The sequence below is a fragment of the Enhydra lutris genome, unplaced genomic scaffold (assembly GCF_002288905.1).
Source record: "Enhydra lutris kenyoni isolate GAN:26980312 unplaced genomic scaffold, ASM228890v2 scaffoldscaffold13, whole genome shotgun sequence".
NCBI classification, from domain to species: Eukaryota; Metazoa; Chordata; class Mammalia; order Carnivora; family Mustelidae; genus Enhydra; species Enhydra lutris.
This window is the reverse complement of record NW_019154097.1, coordinates 20,133,941-20,150,158: the sequence shown is the minus strand read 5'-3', so window position 1 is coordinate 20,150,158 and position 16,218 is coordinate 20,133,941. Positions and strand designations below refer to the sequence as shown.

Genomic DNA, 16,218 nt, shown 5'->3' with positions numbered 1-16,218 from the left:
AACCAGCTGACCAGCCTAGAAGTGGAGAGCAGCACACGGCGGTAGCGTGCCCCTGGCCCTGTGGGTCCCCACCCTGAGAAAGACCGACAGACAGACTGATACACACACAACAGCTATCTCAGCGTAACACACAAGATTTAGTTGCAGCGTGCCTATCAATGGCTGCCCTGGGGAAGAAACAATAGGAACAGGGGCATGGGGTGGCCTGGATAAGAGCCCCCCCACCCCCGCCTACCACACACCCACCCCGTCACCAAGGCACCTACCCAGCACACTCCAGCAGGGACCCAGGAGACTCCTGGCTGCCGCTGCCACCAGCCAGCCCGCCAGCCCGGTCTCCACCGGGCTCCTCCCGCAGGCAGGCGGGCGGGCAGGCGGGCGGGCGGCCGTGGCTGTGGCAGCTCCTGGCCGCCCGTGTCAAGCGGCCGCCGTCCCCAGACAGAGCTTCTTTGTGTCAGCAGACTATTTATGGACTTACCCAAGTTCCCCAGGGGAGCGATACCTGCTGGGAAAAGCAGAACCAAATGACCAGGTTCCACCTCCCACATCTAGGTAGCGTTTTCAAAACCCTTGCATCACTCGCCCCTCCTCCTCTTCCTCCTCCTCCTCCTCTTTGCCCTCCTCCTCTTCCTCCTCCTCCTCTTCCTCCTTTCCAAATACACACCCTGTCCAGCCAGCCACCGCGCTGCTGCTCTGGATTTCTTTCTTCCATCAAAGAAAACTCTGATTCCCCAAGTCACTTTCATCGGAGGAGGAGGAGAGCGCGATGTCTCAGGAAGCGTCCCCGTTCTCCAGCAGCCAGTCCTCAGTCCTTCCGCCGGCAAGGAGCCCCCACTGCTCTGTTACATGCTCACACTCACACGCATGCATGCACAGGTCCTGGCTCCCCCGTGCCCGGTCCCCGGGGCTGGCCTGGCCCCTCAAGAGCCGCTCTGGAGGGAGAGGCAGCCATCGCTGACGGTGGCAGCCCCTGGCGCTGGGATCCCTGAGCTGTGCACCCCATAGGCATGCTGAGGGCTCCCCACCCAGGCTGGGGCAGTGCAAAGCCACTGGCTCCTGCTCGGGGCAGGATGGAGCCAATCACCCGCCTGGGCTTCCCATCACACCCCCACCCCCATGCTGCTCACATCCCTGCTATTTAACCCAGGGTCCTGCAGCCCAGGAGCCGCTGACTGAGAATGTCACCGCCTCGGGATGGGGGAGCAGCACAGCAGCACCATCCAGTGTTGCTGGAGCTTAGCACTTGAGTGTGTCAAACTCTTGGGAATCAGATAGGCAGAGAGCGCGGGGCTTCCTCCCCCACAATATGATGGCTGGGAGGAGCACAATACAACAGCTCAAGGGTTAGAGCCGTAAGTGAAAGAGACATCCCTACCGAGGGACAGTGGAGGGGGCAGAAGAAAGAGCCCTGGACTCGGAGGCAAGAGCCCCCAGTTCCAGTTCCAGCTCCAGCACTGGGTGGCTGGGCACTCCCGATCAAGTCCCTGCCTACCTCTGAGCCCGGGTTTCCTCATCTGTAAAATGGGGCTGACAACTCTTGTTCAGGGATCCCATGCCAGGCATTATTCCCAGAATCTGCCCTTCGTAAATCCACTGTATCCCCACCAGCACCTTGTGAGGCAGGGGCTCTGACTGCCCTATTCACAGATGGAGAATCTCAGGTACAGAATGGTCGTGTCACACAGCTAGCTGGCTGTGAAGCCAGGACTGAAGACCAGTTGGACCAACAGCAGGGTGGCCACTCCTCACTCCAGCATAGCCTCTCCCCGGCCCCAGAGGCTGCTTTGCCAGCGCCAAGCTGTCTGACGTTGTGGCTATGGCTGCTGCAGTTTGTTGTCTGATCAACAAAGGCAGCCTCGGTTGTGCCTTGGGCCCAAGCTGGGGTGCCCATCCAACAGCAGCTCCAGCCCCAAACTGCTTACTACTGGAGCAGTGGGCACCCTGGGATGTCACACGGGGGAAGTGATGGGCAAAAGGAGACCCTGTGCCCCTTTCCCACCTTACCCCACCCTGGGCTGAAGTGCTTTCCTCCACATCTTAGTCTCCCTGTGTCAGTCTCACTGTCTCTGAATGTCTCTTGCTGCCCATCTCCCTGCCCCTGACGGTCATCCTGCAGGCTCCTGGGAAGCAGGGTCCATATTATCCTGGGAAACTAAGAAGATGCTGGGGTGCCTGGGTGGCTCAGTCGGTTAAGCAGCTGCCTTCAGCTCAGGTCATGATCCCAGAGTTCTGGGATTGAGTCCCACATTGGGCTCCTTGCTCTGCAGGGAGCCTGCTTCTCCCTCTGCCTCTGCCTGCCACTCTGCCTGCCTGTACTCTCTCTATCTCTCTGACAAATAAATAAATAAAATCTTAAAAAAAAAAAAAACAACTAAGAAGATGAGTCTGAAGACAGTCCAGTTCTAATGGGGCTGACCGTTTTCTAGTAGAGCTGACTGGTTCCTGGGATGGAATTTCTGCTGCTTGGGATAAGATTGCTTAGGGTGGAGAGCCTGAATGGAGGGTTTCTTGACATGAGAAGAAGCCCTAAGTTTCAGCTGGGTCTTCACCTCTCCATCAACAAATGGTTCTAGAGTGTCAACTACATGCCAGGCTTTGTGCTGGGCCCTCGGGATGTAATAGAGAATGGACAGACCTGGGCCCTGTACTCACAAAGTTCCTGAGGGAGACAGACATCAGCCACACAGCCAGAATAGCGAGTCTGTAATTAGACACTGTGCCACGATGGGCAGAGCAGCTCTGCCAGTCTGTGGGGCGGGGTCCAGAACAGATCCAGAATGCATTCATCATTGCTCTGGAGCACAAGGATAAAGAGCAAAAGGGCCCAGCAGTTCAGCGCCCTGAGGCCCAGGAGCCTGCCAGGCCAGGTCAGGAGAACACTTCGTGCCTGGGGGAGCCCACACAGCCACCGCCCTCTGCCTCTCCATAGCTCCAGACGCAAATCAGCAACGCAGGTGGGTCTCCCACTGTACTGGGGCAGGAGGTGGAGTTGCAGACACTCAGGCTATCTAAGCCAAAAGGGCCCCTGGAGATCTCTCACTGCTGTCTCCCATATATAGACAGTGAATCTGAGGCCCAGAGAGAGAAAGTGACTTTCCCAAGGACACAGAGCAACTGAGTGGCAGGGCTGGGACCCAGGATTTGCTCACTCCCAGTCTAGCGCTCCTTCCACTACACCCCAGTGCTCTTCGGACCTACATAAATGATAACACTGTTCAGCAAGAGGGAGCTGGGATCAGAGGACAGTGAGATCTAGATGGCCCACCGGCCACAGGGATCGGCACTGGGCACTCAAGGCCCGGGCCGCATTTACCAATCTACCTAATTCACTCGACACACACTTATTTGACACTTCCTATGTCCCAGCACTGGTCAAAGCACTTCCCAATCATTGACTCATGAAACCTTCACAGCCCCATCAGATATGATGTCTAATGTCCCCACTTTACAAATGAGTAAACAGAGGCAGAAAGATGATGAAACATTGTCAAGGTCACGTACTAGTGAGGGCAGAGCTATGGGTCAAGGCCAGTCCACTCTCCACTGTGCCCTGCACCACTGCGCAGGGCAGCCCGTGTATCAGACGCGCCCCGCCCCCCACCCCCACCCTCGCTGGTCCCAGCCCTGGGAGCCGCTGCTGGCTGCCTGTGTGACTGGACCACAGAGCCAGACAGCTTCCCAGGCTAGCAGGCAGCGGGGGTCAGCAGGGAACCAGTCTGTACACAACTCCCATTTCTGGGGGCAGCACCCCCAGCCAGAGCCCAAGGCTCCAGAGAGGCCCCTAGGGAGATCGGCAGAAGCAGGAGCTAGCCCAGGCAACTGGACACACCATTCCATGGCAACGTATCCATCACTCTCCCTTACTGCCCACCCCGGTGCCCCCAAGCCCCCATCACGAGCCCCGCACACACAGGAACCCACTCACCATCCTTCTTCCTGCACACTCTACCTGAGGAAGGCCACATGCTGGCAATGCCCTCAAGGAAAGGGGGGGTACTTGCCAAAGGCTAATACTTAGTAAGTTTCCCCGTCCTGCCTTCTGATCCCAAGTCCACTGGGATTTTGTCCCAGGTTGGGGAGGAGGGTGATGCTGCTAGGGCAGAAACTGGGCACAAGCCAGGGAGAGGCATGGTCTCAGGAATCCCAGAGCATGTGACAGGCTGAGACCACCGCAGTCCCCACCAGCAGCTGCTCGGGCTTTCCTTCTCCCTAGAACATTCTCCCTGGAGGATGAAAGAGCCAGGTCTGTACTTGGGTGGCAGGCAGTGAAAGCCTGAGCCCAGGGATGCTTCTCCCGACCTTCTCCAAAGCCCAGCCCCTGCTCCAACCTTCTATAGAAGAGTATGATGAGCCTGGGTTTAGGAGACTAGAATGATCTGCACATACCCACCGCAGCCCAAGCTTTAAATCTGCTAAGACACTTAGGAATTTCTGGGTCTTTACTCACTGGGTCTCACATCCCTGGTTTAGAGGTCTGCAGACTCCATTCAGGAAGGGCCTCCCCACAGAAGAGTCAGTCAAGACAGATTTATTTGTTACTTCAATAAACACTGAATCGCTACATGTGCTGGAGCCTGTGCTCAGAGCTGTGGACACAGCTATGGACACAGGAAGACGTGGAAGTAGCCCACTCCCGAGATCTGACCTTGGCATGGACACTGCAGGCAGGGGCTGTCCTGCCGTGTTCTGGCTTCCATGATCCTAATGCCAGGGTAGGGGACCTGTTCCCCCACTGCTTGCTAAGGCATGTACCTGGCTCTTCCTGGTGGCACTAGCCTTGTTCTTGGGGCACGGTCTACAGGTGGTGAGGTGGGACAGGACACAGCAGGTATCCTCAAGTTCCAGTCCATGGGAGGCTCTGGCGTCCCTTCCCCCTTACTGGTCTCTCTTTCATCCCTAAAACGAGGCCAGAGAGGGGTATCCAGTGGGTCCAGCCCTGCTCCCTTGCTTTCATTGGCCAGTCCCAGGCCCTTCCAGGCTCTCTCACTAGAGGAATTCTGTGGAATTCAGTCAGTGGAATTTAGAAAGAGCACAGGCTTTGGAATAAAAAAATAAAAAATAAAAACTCAGAGTGTGAGTTACCTTGGGCAAGTCATTTTAATGTTTCTGAGTCTCAGGTGCCTCATCTATAAAATGGCCCCACAGCCTATACTCTTCCCCTGGATGCTCTGCCCCCCCCGGCTCCTGCTCCCTAAGCACTTGTCCTCTTGCATCTTCCCGTTCTTCAGCAACTTCAGATACGATACTTAATCTTAGCCAAAGAGCCAAGAAGCGATTCCCTCCTCAGCAACTTCAGGCAGCGAGGCCGAGTCCCAGTCTGCTCCCGGGAACTAGATCTCCCAACCACAATGAGGAAAAGCCCATGGGCAGTGAAATCCAGAACATCAAATGTTCACCTGCAGAGCTGTCCCTGCGAACTGCCCCTGGCTGGCTTCTGCCCACAACCTGGGCACACACCGCTGCCGCCTCAGTGACATCAATCTGACCTCAGGCGGCTACCGAGGTACAGGGGGGCCAAGGGCTGAGACCGTCTCCCTTCCCAGCTGCAGTCCAACTGGCCACATGCTGGCCTAGGATTTCAGGCTTCGGGAGCAATCCCCAACCCCACTATGCTTATGCCAGCTTCAGGGTCAGGCTGGGTCCTGACTTCCCAAGTTCTTGGCCAGCTTCAGCACAGACCCACCAACTCAGACACATGGAGGCCAGCCCCGTGACCTTGGCTGCTAGATACAGGGCCTCCTGAGTCTACTTGCTGCTTGGCCTGCTGGACTTGGGCCCAGGCCACCACAAGAGAGGGTCAGCGGAGGAAAGACCAGACTGAGATGCTGATTTTGCTGCGGTCGTCTGTGAGATCTAGGGCAAGGCCAGTCTCCTCTCTGGGTCTCAGCTTCCTTGTTTCTAAAATGGACGCCGGGGTTTGACAAGGTCAGTGTTACTCAGCGTGGTCTGCAGAATCGTACTGATCCACGAACTTCTTGTTGGATGAGCAGCAAAATCAAGTGTTTAGAAATGTTTGTAGCCACTTGACATTGACGTGGTACACAAGCCCAAGACCGGTGTACTGGTCTTACTGAATAGGGATTGGATACAAGGCCGGTTTGAGCGTTAGCAAACCAGCAGGGGAAATCACATGCAGTGTGAGTTTTATAAAAGCATAAGGCCCTTCACCATGGGTGGTTTAAGATGCCCTGGTCTAAATGTTCTTGTTGCCATGAGAAACCACTAACTAGTCCTCCCATCACAATACCTATACTGCAGTGGGATTCTTGACCCTGTCACCCAAACTGGTCCCTCTTTACTGTTTCTGCCTTCGAGAATGGACACCACAATTCACCTGCTTGCCGGAGCCAGCATAAGCTGAAAGAGCTTGCCGGCTTGGTACCAGGAAAAACTACCCATAGAGAACAAAGAGCTCAGTAATGATCTGGTAACATTTCCAAGTTCCAAAGACTAGAAAGAGAAATGCTGCTTGTTTCCATAAAGAAACTTTAGAGAATCAACTGAGGACTGTGCTTCTTACAGCATAAACGCTGGGATGACAGAGCATCTCCCTCAAGTATCTGGAGAAGAAGGATTGCTAGCCTAGAATTCTCGACGTCGGAAAACGATGACTCAAACATGACGGCAAATATTTTCAGACTTTGAAAGGTTAAGAAATTATGCCACCCATAGACACTTTATGGAAAAATTACTCAAGAGAGCTCTCCAGAAAAAAAAGAATGAGTCCAAGCCAAGGAGTCAAGAACGAGATGGTGTGGTATCCAGGAGACGGGCGAGCAATGAATCCGGAAACATACATACACTGAACTACTGATAACATAATTGAGGAGCTGAATGCAACTTAAATAAATGACACTTAAAACAGGACGGATAGTTTAAAAATGATAATAATCAGAAACTAAAATTCCAGATGATTTCAACTATCCCTGGGAGGTGCGGAGGAAAGCAAAGAGAAGTATGGGTCAGCTGACACATTCATTGTGGGTAGTAAGAGGTGAGGACAAACTATTCTAGATCTGGTGTCATGCCCAATACGGAAATATGTCTATGGAAAAGGTAAGGGTAAAACCCCGGCAGACTAGAATGAGGGTACAGCATTCCAGAGGAAATTTTGCGGAATACTGGGAGGGCAGCCTTGGGATGACTACGGCCACTTACCATAAAGCTAAAATTATTAAGTCTCAACCTGCTGTAGGAATAGACAGTTAATGAGGAGGGGGGTAAAACTACAAAAATAAACCATACAGTTCAAGGTGGGGGGGGGGTGAATATTATATAATCCTGTGGTGAATACCACAACCCCAAAGGCAAAAAAAATTAAAAATTTATAGCTATATTAGTCATCAGAAAAATGCAATTCAAAACCACAGCAAGATACGACATCAGACCCACGAGGATGGCTATTGTTTTTAAAAATGGGAAAATAACAAGTGTTATCCGATAGAAAGTGGAACCCTCATACACTGATGGTGGGGAGGAGAAATCATGCAGCCCCTCTGGAAAACAGTCTAGGGGGTCCTCCAAAAGTTACACAGAAAGTTGCCATTTGAACCCGGGGGAGGCACATATTGCTGAGAAGTGGATACATATGTCTGCACAAAAACCTGCACACAAGTATTTACAGCAGACTTATCCACAGTAGCTGCAAGGCAGAAACAACTCAAACGTTCATTGATGGATGACCGGGTAAATGAAATGCGGCATAGCCATAGATCCACCCGTCCATGAAATATCAGACAGCCGTACAGAGAAACGAAGCATGGTCACGTGCTACCCTATGGATGAACCCTGGAAAAATGACATGAAGTGAAAGAAGCCGGCCACCAAACCCCAAATATTACAGGATTCCACTTATATGAACTGTCCAGAAGAGGCAAGTCTATACAGACAAGAAAGTGTCTCAGTGGTTGCCTTGGGTTGGAGGAGGTGGAGGCTGACAGCTGCAGGGTCTGCTTTCTTCTGGAGATTCTAATATTGATTGTGGTGATTGTTGCAAAAGTCTGGGGGATACACCAAAAAACCACAATGAATGAATGAATTCTATGACATATAAATAATATCTCAAAAAGTGGCTACTTAGGGGCACCTGGGTGGCTCAGTCATTGGGCATCTGCCTTCGGCTTGGGTCATGATCCCAGCCAGGGCCCTAGGATTGAGTCCTGAGTCGGGGTTCCTGCTCAGTGGGAAGCCTGCTTCTCCCTCCCCGACTCCCCCTGCGTATGTTCCCTCTCTCGCTGTCTCTTGCTCTGTCAAATAAATAAATAAAATCTAAAAAAAAAAAAAAGATGTACCAAAACAATTTATAGACATGACTGACTACCTATCAATTGGAAACAACAACAGTTTTAAAGAATAATAAAAAATAAACACGAATATCTTTATTATATAGAGAGCTCTTGTCAGCTAATAAACTGTAAGCAGCCCAATTTTTTAAATGTGTGAAAGGACTCACAAAAGAGGCAACGCAAGTGACTAAAGGCATATAAACAAATATTCAACATCTCTAGAAATCAAAGGCATTAACCCCCATCGAAGAGCAACAATGCAGTGTTGGTGAGGGTGCGGGGAAATGGGCATTCTCTCACCCAGACTCTCAGTTTGCTTGGGACAAAAGGGGTTTCTCAACAAGCAGGACTTTCTGTGTTAAAAAGGGAAAGTCCTGGGGCGCCTGAATGGCTCAGTCACTTAGGTGTCCAACTCTTGGTTTTGGCTCTGGTCATGACCTCAGGGTCTTGAGATCGAGCCTTTCATTGGGCTCCACTCTCAGCCCAGAGTCTGCTTCAGGTTCTCTCCCTCTCCCTTTGCCCCTCCCCTCTGCTCCTGCACTCTCTCTCACTCTCCACCCCCCTCACCAAATAAAGTAAATAAATAAAATCTTTAAAGTACAGATCATAAGTCCATACAGCCATTCCAGGGAGTCATTTAGAAATAGGTATCAAGAAGCTTTTTTACAAATATATACCTTCTGGCTCGGAATTCTACTACCTGGAATTTATTCTGATAAAATTCATTCAACAAATATTTGTAGGGGGTCAAACATGTATACTGGATGATGCTGGGGGATACCAAGATATGCCTATAAGTATTTTTATCTCAGGGTTTTGTAACAATGAAAAGTTGGAGGGGTGCTTGGGTGGCTCAGTCAGTTGGGCTCCAGGCTCTTGGTTTTAGCTCAGGTCATGATCTCATGGGTCATGAGGTCAAGCCTCTCTTGGGCTCCCTGCTCATCGGGGAGTCTGCTTGAGATTCTCTCCCTCTCCCTCTGCCCCTCCTCCCATTCATGCTCGCTCTTTCTCAAATAAATAAATCTTTAAAAAAAAGAAAAAGCAAAGAAGAATTGGAAACAAACTACATGTTGAACTATTCGAGATCATTTAGATAAACACAATGAAATACTCCCCAAGTGCTAAAAATGATGCTGTAGAAGAATATTTATTGACATGGAAATATGGATACACCACACATTGCTGAATGGAAAAAAAAACAAGTTAGAAAGTTGTGTGCACCAGTAACCCCAATTTGCAAAGTAGATACTCATGTGTATAAAAAAATGCCTGACAGGATACACCCCAAAATGTTAACAGTGATTGTCTCTGGGTATTGGGATTAAAAGTGAACTCCATTTCCTTCTTCTGCTTCAACTGTATTAAATGTTTTCATCATAATAAACACGAATCGCTTTTGTGACAACACGACAGAAGTCAACTGCCTTTAAAAAACAAAAGAACACCTGTCATGCGTCCATTGGTAGAAGCCCCAAGGAGAGGGGTTCAGAAAGTCAAGTCTGTGTGTATGACAGCTACCATGACTGAGTACCTTCTGCATGCCAGGACTTCACACAGCCCATCCCCTCAAGTGCTCCCAAGAATCCAGCGAGATAGGGGTCCTCATCTCATTTGACAGATGCTACCTACCACTAGGTAGACACACAGATGACACCTACCACTAATTGCACAGCTACTGAGAAGCAAAACTGGGTTTGGGCCCAGGCCCCTGCCTCTACCTTAGCTAGGTGTCCTTGTTCCTAAGGAAGGGCAGAGAAAGGTCCTGAGCTAGTACATCCTCCGTCCTGTAAGCCCTTGTCTGCCGTCCCCGCAGACCGTTCAGGAGGCAACAGAAGAACAAGTTAGCAAGGGTGGGGACACCAGCAAAGGGAAGGCGTGGCGCTAGAAGGCCCACTGGCAGAGGTCAGGGCTCTGGGCAGACTGGCCAGTACTCCTCGCCTGCTGGGCGACTCTCAGGAAGCCCAACCACATCCGGCCTCAGGAGTTCCCAGGCTCTGTGCACACCCTGAGGCGGTGAGAGAAAGCCTCCCAAAGCCTGCAGCTTCCCTGCTGAAACAGCAGGGAGAAAAGAACCTGCCAGCGGAGACTTTCTCCCTGGGCCCAGCCACTGCTGGCCAGTCCATTCCCCTCTTGGGGCCCGCGGGGCCTCCTCTTCTGTGCATGAACAGGGTGTGAAGGATGATGGCTCCAGGACCCTCCCAGACTTAAATTCTCTGAACCTACGGCCCTTCCTCACATAGAGCCTGGCAGGAAGAGGAAGGGGGGGAGGCGCCCCACCCAGCTCCCAAAGGATCCCCCCCTCCTCTTCCCCTCAGCTCCATTCCCACCACTATTTTTAGAACAGAGCACAGGGAGCATCTCCACCAGTCCTGCCAAGCTCAGAGCCCCAGGTAGAACAGCAGCCCCATTCATTCTGCTCCAGCAGGAACACACCAGGAATTTATAGACCAACCAGCCGACTAGACAACCTCTCCCCACACCATTAGCCAGGCCGTTTCTCAATATTTCCATTACAGCCCAAAGTGGTGACTTACTTTTTCTAATGACAACACAGCTGAGTGAGACAAGGAGGGCGTCTCTAGGACATCTGTGCCCTCTCCCACCCCCAACCTGGCCAACTATTCAAAAGTCACGGAAGAGGAACACTGTACTAGAAGCTTAAGTTACGGGGCCTAGTTTCAGTTCTAACACCAACTGCTTGGCCCTTGGCCAGGTTCTTGCCCCTCTCTTGGTCTTGGTTTCTATAAATCAGCTTGTTCATCAACCCATCTTGGTGTAGGAGGAGGGAGGATATTCAGTTCCCCATTCAAAGGTTCAGTGGTTCCATCAAAACTCTAGTCATTCAAAAAATAAACACTGCACTCATTGGCTCCTGGGTATGTATTGAGTTGTGTTCCCAAGGTCTATCTGAGAGTTGATGACAGGTCTCAGAATGCACTCTCCCACTGAAAACTCTGTTATAAATGGTGGTCAGCTTCTTGGGCTAGCCTACTTAACCTTAATGTTCTTCCACGAGGAGCAACAGCCGAAAGCTATCAGAGAAAGTCATTCCCATTTGAAAGACACTGTTTTAGGAAATTTACCTGGAATAGTGTTTGAGTAAAAGAAGATATACATTAAAGGCAATGAAAAATGTCAGGGGTGACTTCTGGGGAAGAGTCTGAAGGAGATTTCTGACTACACGAGAAATGAAAGGTACTGAGTATTGATTACCACAAATTCCACTTGAAAGTCAGCATAGGCCATAGACCCAGTCGTGGGAAAGGTTAAAGAACACATATATGTGAAGTTCAAACAGGAGTCTGGTGAGTAGAAAGGAAGAAGGAAGGGGTGAGGATTTGGGGTTGGAAGCTCTTTGTACTGGCTTCCCGGGGGCCAGCCTGGAAGGAGGTACCTTTGGGTGGGAGGAGGCAGGTGTGTGTTCATAATTTGTGTACCTATGATAGGGATCCCTTCCAGTACGAAATCTGTAAGTATATCGTGAGTACATGATGAATATTAACCACATATTAATGTGAATATTAACCACATGATGAATATTAACCACACATTTGCATATACCCACCATGCATACACTCTTGTTCCAATGTGAAGACCATATTGTCTGTTTTCTTTCTCCCTTTAACCTGCTACTAAGAGTTCTGAGGCTTTGAAGATGACTCCTGGAGCTCATCTAGTCTCAACTGCCTCATTTTTCTTGGTAAAGAAGCAGATAATCAGAGAGAGAGAGAGTAATTTGCCCAAAGTCCACAGTGAGTTACCGGCAACATCAGGATTTGAACTAAGATCTTCAGAATCCTATTCTGGTTTTCTCTGAGGGCAAGAGTTTCAGTGAAAGGGGAGCCCCACAAATCTGGGGACGAGAACCATGGGAGCAGCTCTGGTCAGTTCTCCTTTGTCTCTGAGGATGCCAGGAGTCAGCATAGACTATGGTAGTATCCATGACCCTGAAGTGAACCTGGCCAGATTGTTTAGTAAAACACGTGGGGATCCAGGCTCTGCTCTCACCAAATGGAGGCACAACAGAGAAAGCTCTCAGCCAAGACAGTCAGGAGATTTGGCTTGGCCACTAACTTGCCCATGACTATGGCCAGGTCACTTCCCTGGTTTGAGACTCAGTTTCCTTATTTAAATTCTAGAACACGAGAGTCTCAAACCATAGGACCCAATTCAATTCTACAACATCTCCTGAGTGCGTACCAAGAATAGGGCAGTAACAGAAAAAGAAACAGACAAGATAGGATGGCTACTGGCTGCCAAGGAGCTCACAGTCTTGCAGAAGAGACATACCTGCCTAACGCACTGTTAAGGGTGAATGCCATGGGGGCACAGAGAAGGAAGCAAGGACTTCTGATGCACTTCTGACGCACGTCCGAGAACAGTGTCTCAGGAGTGGGGCTGAGCCCTAAAGGTTGAGGACTGCAGGGGCCACAAAGGGAGGCAGGCAACCCTAGGCGGAATGGCCGAAATACGAATGCACAGAGTTCGGAGAAGGGTTGAAATAATCCAGGGCGGCCAGACTGGAGCCACACAATGAGAGTAGAGCGTTCCCAGTGAGAGCCTTGAGAGCCGAGCGGAGACCCGGCCTTTATTCTAACAACAGCCTCCCTCATGGTCTGAGGCTGCTTGGCTGGTCTGTGATGGCCGGAAAGCAGTAATGCAGAGCGATCCAAGAGGCCCTGGCACTGGGCCACCACGGTCCAATCCTTGCCACCCCAGCTGTGTGAACTTGCGCAAGTTTCTTAACTTCTCTGAGACTCGGCGTCTTTCTCTACCAGTTGGGTGTAAGGAGAGTAGATGTGTAATGGGGATAATGAACCTCATGAGGGCCAGAGTGAGGATTAAAGAGACAACACAGGTCACAGTGTACATGCTCACCCGACCACCCCATGTTATCATTCTGCCCTTAAGCCAGGAATCTGGGAACAAGGGCAGGATGGTGGCCCTGTTCGGAGAAAGGCTGGAGGGAAGATAAGGTCAAGACAGTATGGAGGGTCAGGTTGTGCTGTCTTCCTTAAGAGCTAAAACAAGGGGACGCTTCGGTGGCTCAGTGGGTTAAAGCCTCTGCCTTCGGCTCAGGTCCTGGGATCGAGCCCCACATCGGGCTCTCTGCTCAGTAGGGAGCCTGCCTCCCCCTCTCTGCCTACTTGTGATTTCTGTCTGTCAAATAAATAAATAAAATCTTAAAAAAAAAAAGAGCTAAAACAAGAAGACCACCATGGCAGAGGAGAAGAGCAAGATGGTGAAGACGGCAGTCTGTCCAGAGCCAGATGGGCAGCAAGAGGGGGAGAGGAGAAGGCTGCAGAGACTGGAAAACACTTGAGCCGTTTAGGGAAAAGAGCCTGCTTCCTAGGGGGAGTGTCTGAAATCCAGTCCAGCTGATTCCCAGTCACTTGGCGTTGAGATTTAGAACTAGTCAATTAGCAAAATCTGGGCCCAGAGTGCAGAGCCGACTCTCTCCCTGCCCTTGACAGGGCCCGGGCCAAAAGCCTATTTCCAGGACTCAGGTCCTAAACCTGCAGCTATCCCCTTCTGCCTTTGGCCCCAGTTCCATTGCTGCTGGGTACCCAGTACTGTGTCTGCTGATCCTCTAGAATGCCAGAGTCGAAAGGGAAAGGGCCATTCAGCGACCGTTCCAGCGCTCCCTGACAGCCTGCCTTTAGGAACTCTCCCTTGTCCTTCATATCAAATCTGGTGTGAAGCTCTTGCGTTTTTCTGGGCTACCCCTCGGACACATGAACTCTGGGAGCTTAGTCTCCACTGTGCGGAGAACAAGACATTCATTTATCCTAAGGCATCTCCTCTAGAGCTGAAAGGGCCACGGCTTCCGCACGCACGATATCATCCTCCTCCCTCTTCCAGAAGGAGATGATTGATTTCTCTGCTTCCGCCCGCAAAGAGCAAGCCTCTGCATCTGGGACGAGCAGTGGGTCAGATGGAAAGGCCCTGGCTTGAAGACCAGCTCAGCCTCTTGTCAGCCATGTGACCTGGGATTAATCATTTAGCTTCTCTGAGTCCCAGGCCCTTTTACCCGTACAGCGAGGCTGCTGGTGGTCTGGGGAGATAATGCCTGGGACCCTGGCTGCCACCCCGGAAGGCTCCGCTGTCCCTGTGAGGAACCCTCCCAGAGATGGCCTCCACCCTCACTCTGCAAACCCCACCTGGGGCTATGTGTGAGAAAGGCGGGCTTTGGTGGATGAAAAATGTTTAAATAAAAGATTAAAAAAAAATAAACAGACAAGACATACATGAAGAAATGTCCTTATTTCCAACAGGTCCCAGCTCCCAAAGGGTCAAAAGGCCAGGCCAGCTGAGACCCGGCATGGCTCCTTCCAGGAGAGACAGAGTTTCAAAAGACCCAGCGCCTGAGAACTCAGAAAACACGGGATCTGAGGGTGTGAGGAGAACTTAAAGGATCACTTTGTATTCAAATCGCACAGATGGCCTTTTTAACAATAAATGGTTTGCTCCCATCCTCCCGGCTCCCAGGCCCCAGACACCAAACGAAGACAATTGGACCATCAGGAAAGAGACCATTGTGTAGGCTTCTTAGCATGATTTATGTGGAGGGCGGGGCCCAGCCGTGTTTCCCGTGATTATGCCTCTCAGATGCCATTTCCATAGCATGTCCATCATCCCGCGCTGGGACGGCCAGGGACACTGAAGAGCGGCAGCCGCTCGGTCATGTTTCATCTTCTCGAGCCCGTGGAGCCCAGGGCATTGTTTCATCCATCTGAGAGGCAGAGCCTCAGTGGTGCTGTGGCTCCCCACGGTCCCCGGATGGACGGGCCCAGGCCCTCCAGGAGCTGATGTTCGCTCCCCCAGCGGCCGGCTGGGCCTAGGACCCCAACGGGAGCACCAGTCAAGTCGGCAGGTTGTCGGGGACAAGCTGGGAGGAAAGCCCTGTCCCCAGGGCTCCAGGTTGTGTTCTGATTCTCCATTTTCTGGTAGCCAGAGCTCCTGTCCTCGGCAACAGTCTGGGGACGGAGGTTGGTCACCAGGTCCTGGAGAGTCAAGCTTGCTGCCTTTCCAGACAGGCGATCCTCCCGGGCCTCGCATTCCCCTTAATGTCATTTTATAAGGGAATCAAATGAAATCCAAGCGCAGCTTGCTGTCTCTGCCGAGGCAGCTGCTCAGCCTCTCAGAATGAACCCTGCGGGCGGAGTCTAGGCCCCCAGACACGGGTATCGCCAGGCTGCGAGGCCCAGCCTGTTCCCCTGCTGGGCTGGGACATCGGCACGGTCACTGGCAGATACATGCCGTTCCCTCTTCAGGAGGTGTCTGATCTTGCCTACATGGGAGGTGAGGGACATAGCATTCCCTTCTGGGCCATCCTTCGTGAAGTTCAAGTGGCCACGGCAGCTAAATAACCTCACCAGGCATAAGAGCCCTCTCTAAAGACACTGAGTTCTTATAGGACACGAGGCAGAGACCATCCAAGGTCCAGGGGCTTCTCTGGCCTGAGCCATCTCTCCAGCCTCTTTGATCCCCTTTTTCTATGCAAGTGACTGTGGTCCTACATATACCTCTTGTGTCTGACCTGTGTTACTCAGACCTGTGACCTCTGGCTTCCCTCCCTCTAGGTCTTGGCAGTTAGAGAAGGGTAGGAGAGCTGTCCAAGCCTGAACTCCAGGCCGTGACCAGGCTGGGCTCTAATCACTCTCCCCCAATTGGTCTTCCTTTAGCTGAGCCACACCTAGCCCCAGTCCCTGAATCTTGGGAGCTCTGCAGAAAGCAAACCAATCTGTTTCTAGAGGACTATGTCCCAACTTCCTGTTGGGCCATTCAGCACAGGATGGGCAATCTCTACTGAGGCCTGGGGGCTGTGAACTTTCCCACCTGGGCCAGGCGAAGCCCCAGCTGTTCCCACCTTCCAGGGCCATTGCTAGAACTCAGCACTTTGCCCACCCAGGCACAGCCAGGAGGAGGCTCT

General features: G+C 51.6%; 1 protein-coding gene across 4 annotated transcripts in view; it reads right to left on the bottom strand.

Annotated features, from left to right (window-relative positions):
- Positions 1-16,218, bottom strand: part of LOC111145677 (regulator of G protein signaling 3) — a 117,886-nt gene that overhangs the window by 31,706 nt on the left and 69,962 nt on the right. The window contains exon 1 of one of the 4 annotated variants that reach the window (XM_022500770.1): positions 479-495. The exons of the other annotated variants lie outside the window; for them this stretch is intronic. The gene's annotated coding sequence lies outside the window, so the exon portion shown is untranslated. Of the gene's footprint in view, positions 1-478; positions 496-16,218 lie in introns of those variants that run through there. 4 annotated transcript variants of the gene reach the window in all.